We start from the raw sequence: 10,179 nt of genomic DNA on the forward strand, positions 1-10,179 counted from the left end.
AATAACTAATAAATAAAAGCCTTTTTGACAAAACATGTTGTGAACAAAATTTAAAGAAACGAAATTTTAATTAATAATGAATACAAAGAAAAGCAATCTGATATATATGTAAATAGCTTAAGTTAAAATTAAAAATGCAATTTATGTTTTATTTAAAGAAATGAAATGTGAATTCATAAAAAAAGTAATGAGATACACATTTAAATAAGTAAAAGTTATAATAAATAATACAATATATATATTTGCGGGGCAGTGAGGGCCCGGGGTAGTCGGGCGCGTTCGCACGCAAATAAACATATAAAAAGAAGAATTAGTACTGAGTAATTACAATTTATTTACAAAATATAACGAAAGGAATTAACGACGAGCTACAATATTTGTTTATACAAATGAAACACTCACAAACTTCCTTTTCGTAAGAAAAGTGAATTACTTCACAATATAAATGGCAATTCCGATTTAATATGCAGTAGTGCAATTTGCAAGAAATTAATTGAAACTCAAAATGTAAAGGATATATGGTAGGATAACTCACTTGTGTGATAGCTGCTGGCGCTCGAACGTTCTAAACAGAAGTGAAAGATTTTAAAACGAAAAAGGTTCGCACCATCTGACGATAGCTAACTTTCGTCGAGTTTTTCCCCTTTGAAGTTAGCGTTCGGCAGGGGTGGGCCGTTACCGGTAAATAATATTGCTAAAAATGTGCATTACGGTGGTCGCGAATATTTAGGCTGGTGGCCTAAACATGTCAAATGTTTGCGGGGCAGTGAGGCCCCGGGGTAGTCGGGCGCGATCGCACGCAAATAAAAGAAATAAAAAGAAGATTTAGTACCGAGTAATTACAATTTATTTAAAAAGTATAACGAAAGGAATTAGCGACGAGCTACAATATTTGTTTATACAAGTGAAACACTTACAAACTTCCTGTTCGTAAGAAAAGTTAATTACTTCACAATATAAAAGGTAATTCCGATTTCATATGCAGTAGTGCAATCAGCAAGAAATTAATTGAAACTCAAAATGTAAAGGATATATGGTAGGATAACTCACCTGTGAGATAGCTGCTGGCGCTCGAACGAACAGAAGTGAAAGAGTTTAAAACGAAAAAGGTCCGCACCACCTGCCGATAGCTAACTTTCGTCGAGTTTTTCCCCCCGGTAAATAATAATATTGCTAAAAAGGTGCATTAGGGTGGTCGCGAATATTTAGGCTGGTGGCCTAAACATGCCGGCCCCTTGCGGCGAGCAACTCGAAAGAACAAAAATACGATGAGTAAGCCAGCAACCGTCCCAAGGCGTGATAATTTAAATAAATTAAAATTCCAATATGATCTCCTGTGAACACCCAGTCTCAACTAATGCAGCCTCTCTGGACGGAGCTGGTTAATTAGATATAATTTTGAAATTGGTAGGAAATTAGAATAACTGTAAATGCGCGATGCCAGAACATTATTGCTGGAAAGCTCCGGTGGTCCTTCGAGCCCGAAATTTTTGGTGGTTGCTTATGCAGGCAATACGCGGTTATATACGCTATATCACGGTAAAGCCGTGTGTTGTCACGGCCCTTTGTAATTCAGAGCTAGTGAATGAGATTGTCGTTTAAGCGACATTGTGCAAATAAATGTGCGACAGATGTAAAGTGTCCCTTTTTCGCTGCCCTGGAACACTCTTTGTGTTGATTTTGGCCAATTAGTGTGAGAATCACAAATTGTGGTGTGTTTGTTGATTTCAGCACAACCCTGCTGGGGGTGGCCTACACTACCAAGTGTGGTAATTTGTAAGCTGCTGACTCTTCCATTAATTGGAGTGAGACAGCTGTGCGGTGCTGCCAATTCGGCAGCATAGCGATACCTAATGGTCATGTCATGAATTCTTTGAGGAACTTCACGTGTGAGTTCTGACACGATATGAACTTTGATCATTTTATCGAGAAATTCTCTTTTTTTTTTGTTTGGAGTTTTGTTGGAGGTTGTTTACCGTAAAGTATTTTCGTTGTGGTGTTTTTTCTTTGTTTTTTGGTTTTTTTGTTAAGCTAAACTTGCCGTCGACCGCTGTTCATTTGCTGATGTCTGTCTGGCAGCACTGTATTTTAGTGTTGTTATATTTGCTTAATCTGTGCACAGGAACGGCATTTATAGCGTGACCAGTGACGAGATTATATCAGGTTTTACCAAGCAAGCATGTAAGTATGCGGATTGTGTTTTCCTTCTTTATTTTGGATCCTCTTTCCTAATGTGCAATTACCACTTTCTTTCTTTTCCGTTTCAGGGCCTCTTCCGAACGTCGTCCTACGCTGCGAATTACATTTTTGAATGTGCCGCGGAATTACAATCGCATAAGCTTGACGGTGCGGTATTATGACGAGGGGCCCTTGTTGTATACCCGTTTTTATCGGGGCTATGAGGGGCTCCTTTGGGTTCGCGCTGACTCTAATGGCGGGCAAGAGTTTATGTGCCGAGTGTGTGGGCAAGCCCGACAAGAGGGAGGGGGGAATGGGGGGGGGGATTCCCCCCGGGCCCGGGGTTCCTCAGAGGGCTCGCGATTTAAAGGTACTAATACATTTTTTTTTATTCAGGAGAGTCTTTAGTTGTTCCATGTGCAAATTTTCAGCCGAATTTCAAAATCAACGAATATTGATATGAATTTTTGCCTGGGCCTGAGGAGACAATAAAAACATCAAACAAAAATGTATGTTTACATGAATCCGAAATCGTAAAGTTTTCGTGGTGAAACTGATGAAGGTTCATCTTCAAAAAGTCTTCCAACAATACCACAAACTCTGTATCAAAGTTCAGATTATTTAAACGACTTCGATATCGGGACCGTGAATAATGAGTTTTTGCGATCTGAAGAAGTGAACGAAATAATTCTTCGAGGTCATCAAAAATTCCCTGTTATTTTCCCTCATGAGTGTCATGACGAGACATTTCCTACCTCGTTGTTAAACAGAATCTTAGAGAGAAAGTGGAGCGTGACTGGTTAGTGTGGAGTGCCAGTAGCAATGTTTTTATTGCCTACCATGTCGTCTATTAAGCATCAATACTTTAAATCGACCTAAAATTTGTTGTGCGGATATTCGAAATTCCAGGTATGGTTAGGTTAGGTTAGGTGGTAGCTGCCCTGATAAGGAAAGCTCACTTGGACAACACGAAAGACCGTTGTGATACCACATACACCAATAATAACGGTGACTTAGATCTAGCTACTTGAGAATCATTGGATAGCAACGATAAAGCTCCGAATGATACCGATCTCAACTTTGGATAAATCCTTATCGCGACCGAATACTTTCGCCTAGTTCTGGCAAAAGCTGGGCAATCAAGCACAAAGTGATTTGGTGATTCCACCTCATCATCCTCCATACAGCTGCAGCAGGATGGAGTTTCCAGTATATTGAAACGAACTGCATGGAAACCCATGGGACAGTGCCCTGTCAAACCTCAAACACCATTCATAGGTGAGGCTTAGTGCACCCAACTATTTCAGCAGAACTCCTGCCATCCACTTTCGGCCAGAAAGATATTGCTACCCTGCAAGACGTGGTGTCCGCCCATCGTTTGCTGAGCTGACTCGAGACCCAGCTATGGAGGAACAATCCACAGGTATCCAGCGGAATCCCAAAATCCCAGCCATTTTCATACGGTTTATTTTTACCGATGCGGGCTAAGAGATCCGCTTGACAGTTACCCGGTATATCACTATACTCTTAATTGTAAAATAATTCGATGAAATCGCAAGCGATGTTAGGCACTCCCAAACCACCCTCGATCGCACTGTAGTTGAGCTCAAGGCCTTGATAGCCGTTTGGCTATCAGAGTAGATATTAAAACAGGTATGGAAGAAACTATACGATAAACAGCCATCACAAGAAAATACTCAAGATCACATTATATTCAATGGCGATCTTTACAAAATCTAATTCAAAAGGAGGCTACAATTGATACACTTATCAATGAACAGCTAATCACTGAAACTCAAATGTGGAAGAATTTTGGACACTATTTTATTTTTGGGTGAAAGAAGTCGAGCTTTCAAGGAGAAGGTATACATCTTGGTGAACGATGCACCCTTTTTGGGCATCTAAGATCTCATAAGCCATTATGATCCGATACTTAGAGATCATTTGAGAAAGTTAGGATTTCACAACAGCAGCACAAACGTTTACAAGTTCACTATCTTTCCCCAGACATGCAGAACGAGTTTAGAGATATTTGTGCAAAGCACGGGGGGAATCTATATTAGATCAAGGCAAGAAAGCTAAGTATTTTGCTATTATCGTTGATGCTATGCCATGTTGACTACGTTCATTTTGCGCTAACTCCATTTCAATTTGAAAGCAACAAATTTTACAGTTCAAGAACGGTTTTTGGCTTTCGTGAATTGTAACCAAAAAACTGGTAAGAAAATCGTTGATCTAATTTGCCATACTCTTGGTAAACATGAAATCCCATTAAAAGTTTGTCGTGCACAAGGGTACGATAACGGCGCCAATGTGAAAGGAGCTTACAACGGAGCACTACGTCACATTCTCGACAAAGACTCGAATGCTGATTACTCGCCTTGTGCAACCCACAGTCTCAATTTATGTGGTGCTGATGCTGCATAATATTGTACGGCTGCTATTACTTTCTTCGGAGTTGTACAAAAATGTTTTACTATTTTCAGCAGCACTCCACAACGATGGGATATCCTCAAAAAAAAAAAAATGTACCGAGCTTTCTTCATATTCTTTCAGCCAAAAGCCAAATTTGATTATGCAAGCATTCGGCGATGTTACGGGCATTCTCAAGTACATCAACAAGTTAGAATCTATCTTGCTGTCCTCAATTTGGTTCAAAATACTGACTACCATTAATGAAAGAAACGTGGTCCTCCACGCTAGAGACGCCGCCATAGATTTGAGTTCCGACATCTAGGTGCCTCATTAGCAGATTTGAAATAATTTTAAACGAATCCAAAACAGTTGGTATTTAAGTGAACATTTCGCCAAAGTTTCCGGATATTCGATAGAGAAAACCCAAAAAACGTTTTGAAGATAATGGGAATGAGATGATTATACTGTTTTCACACAGAAACTTAATGATCTCATTTCACCTGCTAATGAAATCGTAAATTTTTTGCTTTCACACAGAAGTAACTGCTCGATTAGTATGAAGGATGAGACATACAATCATGGCGGAACGATACAAGGTGGGAGCATGTTGACATACCTACAAACAAAAAAAAATTCCATGTACTTGTAAATTCGATGGACAAATGTCAAAATCGTACTGCGCCGGTAGTTGATGTATCAAATCAAATAAAAAAGGTTATAATCAGCTGTTCGATGCGGCCACCTTGTATCGTTCCGCCATGCAGACAATGACATTTGCTTTGAAAACTAAGACACGGAAACGGAAGCGGAACGCTGCCAACAGAGTTGCATTGTGCTTTTGACTTCATTAGGCATTCGAATAGCTACTAATGAAATAATAATAGATTCGAATTTTGTAGGGAAGATTGAGCTCAATAAGCGGCTTAATGTAGAAAATTGCCTTTATTATTCAATAAGCCGTCTGTGTGAAATTAGTATTACGGATGATCCAGAGTCTGATTTTAAAAACAATACATTCTTGGTGATCGTCGATTCGTAATCACTGGCATTACTGAACGATTTGCAGCTATGAGAAATTTGAACGAAACGTTTTTCTTTTTGTGGCAATTTGAAGACATGGATGAAAGTATGGTTCGGGCGAGTGCAGTAAAATTTGTCGAAAAATACAAGTTGGACATTTCTCAAAGCTTTGAATGCGAAATAATTCGCTTGAAACACATTTACGAAACAAATTTTGATAAAGGTCTGTCACCATTGGAATTGCTAAATGCCATCTACATATGTTCAAAATCTGTACACTATTTTCCCCAACATTTGTGTTGCTTTGCGTATCTTTTGCACTATACCTGTCACTGTAGCTAGTGCAGAACGTTCCTTCAGCGTTCTTTCAAGATGCCAGTTTTCAGTATGCCAGTATCGTTCCCTTTTGATAATTTTATATATTTTTCTAATTTCTTTTTCTTTTATTTCATTTCAGCTGATTCTATTACTTCACACCACTGAATATACACAAGAGCACGCTTTTATTATTTCGAGTAGCAAAACAAAATTTAATCAATCCTTAAATAAAATAATTTTATTTGTTAACGAAAATGTGGCCGAGATTCGGTATTAAAGTTAGCAATAGTACTTTATGTATTGGCAACAAGCAAAGTGATCGTAATTCGCAGGCATGTCTACTTTGGGATGGCGCCGAAGAAATCGAATATGGTTTGGCGGCCAAGCCAAAAATGGCCACCCAGCCACAACAAACCGTGGCCAACAGCTTTCAGCTTCTTATGCCACAAGAATTAGGTACACAAAGACTTGCAACAGCCATCCAAGAACTCCCTTGCGATTATGATACACTCAGTCACACTTTCCAATTAAAGTCTCAAATATACGATGATAAAAGCCGTGAAACCAAAGAAAATATGCATGAATTGACTTCTTTCGAGGTGTAAGTATCATTTCGCGCAGAGTTGGAGTTAGCGCGGTAATATCATGTTGGTGATAAAAAACCAATTGTAGTGGTCTCAATACTGTGTTATTATCCAAAAAGTGCATGGCCGGAATTGGAGCCTGCAGCAGAAAAAGCGGGCTTTCATGTAGCGCAAATTGTTTCAGAGCCAACTGCTGCTATATCCGCTTATGGTATAGGCGAACAAGTAAAGATATTACACAATATATACTAACAATAAAATGTGGCGGCCTAAATAGTCATTTTGCATTGTATGCTGTTAGAGATGGACTCTATACACAGTTGAGCGCATATGGACCATTTGATATAGGTGGTAAACATTTCACCGATGAATTGGTACAATTGTCGCGGAAGATTTAGTCGGTGATAATGCCAGGTTTCGCGAGGCGAGAAAACTGGAGAGATCAGGGAGGTAGCTGTTTATTCTGTTGCAGAGCTCATCGATCTGTGGGCCTGAGCATGTGGCCATTAGTGTGCAGTCATCGGCGTATGAAACGATAGTGACTCCTTCTGGTGGTGAAGGTAGCTTAGATATGTAGAAATTAAACAAAAGTGGGGATAAGACACCACACTGTGGCACCCCTTGTTTAATTCTTCTTGGTTTTGATGTTTCGTTTCTAAATTGGCCAAGAGACAGGCTGAAGACATGTGCTAAGTATTTGAAACCCTCTTTCCCTAGGCTTTTAAGCATCGGCATGGCTATGCCTTCTGGGCCCACTGCTTTGGATGGTTTAGAGTGACCAATGGCATCTTCCACCTCTCTGGCGGCTACGGTAATTGGTGACGCGCTGAATTAATGTTTATATGCGTGTCTGTTGGCCCTCCGTCTATCTTCGTTGACCGTAGAATGCATTACATATTGACGGCAGAAAGCGCTCGCGCATTTTTTCGAATTCGACAGCACTTTATCGCCGAAGGCGATGGAAACTTTGTCATTGTGCTTAGGCGGATTCGATAGGGACTTTACGGTGGACCAGAGTTTACCCACACCGGCAGAGAGGGTACAACCTCTTAGGTGCTTCACCCATTTCACCCGCTTGTGTTCATCCACAAGCAATCTGATGCGTTGGTTTATATCCCTTATTTGGGGGTCGCCTGGGTCGAGCTGTCTTATAAGGTCACGTTCTCTCGCTAAATTTGCGGCCTCCGCCGGGAAGGGGGCCGAATTTCGGGAATTCTCCCGGCGGGAATGAAACGTGCCGAGGCGGATTCAATGACCTTGTGGAAAGCACGTTCCCCTTGGCGGGCATCAGTTGGGATAGGGAGGGCAACAAAGAGGTTGTCTGTAAAAGATTTGTATTCATCCCACATTGATTTTTTTAAGTTTATGAAAGTGCGTTTTTATGTAACGATGAAGTCGGCGGTGTCCTCGAACGAAATAAGTACAGGCAGGTGGCCGGATGCCAATGTTACCATCGGCTGCCAGTTGACGCAGTTTACGAGTTCTGCGCTCACGATTAAGATATCCGGCGAACTGTGACAGCTTCCTACCATACGCATGGGGGCGTCTCAGTTTATTGTGCAGAACGCCGTTTCTTCTATTTGATCCGCTAACATCTCACCCCTACTGTCCGCCCGCAAGTTTGAGTGCCATAGATCGTGATGGGCGTTAAAGTCGCCTAAGAGAATGCGATTGTTGCCAGTAAGTAAGGCGCTACTATTAGGGCGGTATCCACTGGGGCAACAGGTGGCAGGAGGCAGATAGGCCTTGACGTTCTAAGACATTGTCCCTGCGGTCGATGCCAGGATCAAATATATGATATTGCACAGAGTGGTGTATGATAAACGGGAGGCCTCCATTCCGCTCATGCGATCTTTTCTGTGGACATTATACCCAGAACAGGTTTGCAGTGCAGATCTTGCTGTGAGTTTAGTCTCTTGAATCGCAGCAATGCGGATGTTGTGCCGCTTCATGAAATCGACTATCTCCGTGATCTTCCCAGTTAGTCCATTACAGTTTAACTGCAGATTTCTGAAGTGCATAGGGTGAGACGTCGCCACTCTGGGAGTAAGTGACGGGTGACTACGCCTGGGTTGAGGAAGGCCAGGACGCAACTGCTGTTGTGGCCCTGGTACTGGGTGTCCTTGGGCAAGCATTGTGGTACCCGTTAGATTTGGGTTTGCGACCTGGCAACATGGCGCAATGAAACCCGTCGGGGCGTTGCCGTCGCGGAGACCAGAACATCTAGGAAAGTGGCACCGCCTAAGGCAGGAGCTGCATTGGGCGGCTGTCGCAAAAATTTATATTGTGTGCTGGCAAATGGTGCAAACGGGGTTACGGACTAAGAGTCTGACCTACACGATTGCTGCTGTAAAAGAGGGGGGGGGGGGAAGACGGGGGCAGGGGCTGATGCTCACCATTGCTACCGACTCTACTGCGGAGATAGTAGTTATGAGTGGTAGCAGCTGTTTGAGTTGTTTGGCGCCGCGGGGCGCGAGCAGCAGCGGGTACTAGTTGTAGCTTGTTGAGCAGCTGGGCTGCTGGAAGGTAGGGGGGGGGGCGCTAAGGCGTAGACTCCGGTACGCCCTTGGACGTGAACAGCAAGGAGCCACGTGGACGTCGGGTTCTGGGATCAAGCCCAGAACAACCTGTCCGATGCAACCATCCCTTACACGAGACACACTGAACAGAGTATGACCGTCGTAAAAAGATTCTTTTCCGGCAGATGCAGCAAAACCCTTTCTCAGGACCGGGGTCAGGAGTTGGACCCGGATTGGATTCGATACCTTCCCCGGAATATGGAGCAGTCCCGCTGCAGGGAGCTGCTGGGAGGATGACAATTTGTGGGAGGGACGCAACAAATTAAATAGGGTTACACTGAAATGACAGTCCTTGGTCGGGAAAAATTCCGAGTCGCTCCGGTACATAGAACCGACTGCCTTGGGAAGCGAATTACTTGGGATTTACTCATTTGGCATGGTAATGATGAAGCAAATGCAAAGGTATTGATTGGTAAGGGAACTGCCCTGCTACGTAAAGTTAATTTGGAATTGAAACAAGATAAGGCATCGGAAGGGAACTGTAGTGTCATACGCGTACGTGCTGGTGCAAATGTCAACGAAGTTTCTTTGGAAGGTGTGACGCCAGCTAATAATGGTATATATCGCATTGAGGCTGATATCGATTGCAAACAAGTGGGTGCTGAATCCCTTCGAACGCCCCGTTTGCGGATACGTGTTCTTTAAAACTAATTTGACATGTATGATTTATTCGAATTAAATTTTATTTAGCTTAATATTTTTGTTTGGTTAATATGTTATTAAATTTAACATTGTACTAAAATTATATTTTGATTTAATTAAGTTAATTTCAAACATTTATAGATTGATTAATCATGACTAAGAAGACAAGATGATTCAAAACTTATGAGGTGGGTTTGGTCAAAGGCTGAGGTATGCTCAAGTCATTCCAGAGTCGGATGGAGGTCCCACTTCCCCCACCTAAATAAATACACAATGAATTTGTGTTTCGATTTCGAACACACACACACACACGCGGCTCTCAGGCTAAAATATCCACAACCTTGAATCCAGGAGAGAGAGAGAGGGGGAGAGGTGTTTACTAAGTAGGGTCGCTGATATTATAATCCAAGGACGGCGGCTCTCCGCAGGGAGAGAGAGAGATA

The 10,179-nt window shown here is 42.1% G+C and overlaps 1 pseudogene; it reads left to right on the forward strand.

The window, feature by feature from the left end:
• The first annotated feature begins 6,185 nt into the window (after positions 1-6,185).
• LOC137239737 (heat shock 70 kDa protein 14-like) lies at positions 6,186-6,913 on the forward strand (annotated as a pseudogene).
• The last annotated feature ends 3,266 nt before the right edge of the window (positions 6,914-10,179 follow it).

This window comes from Eurosta solidaginis, chromosome 1, assembly GCF_040869045.1.
Source record: "Eurosta solidaginis isolate ZX-2024a chromosome 1, ASM4086904v1, whole genome shotgun sequence".
Classification (NCBI taxonomy): domain Eukaryota; kingdom Metazoa; phylum Arthropoda; class Insecta; order Diptera; family Tephritidae; genus Eurosta; species Eurosta solidaginis.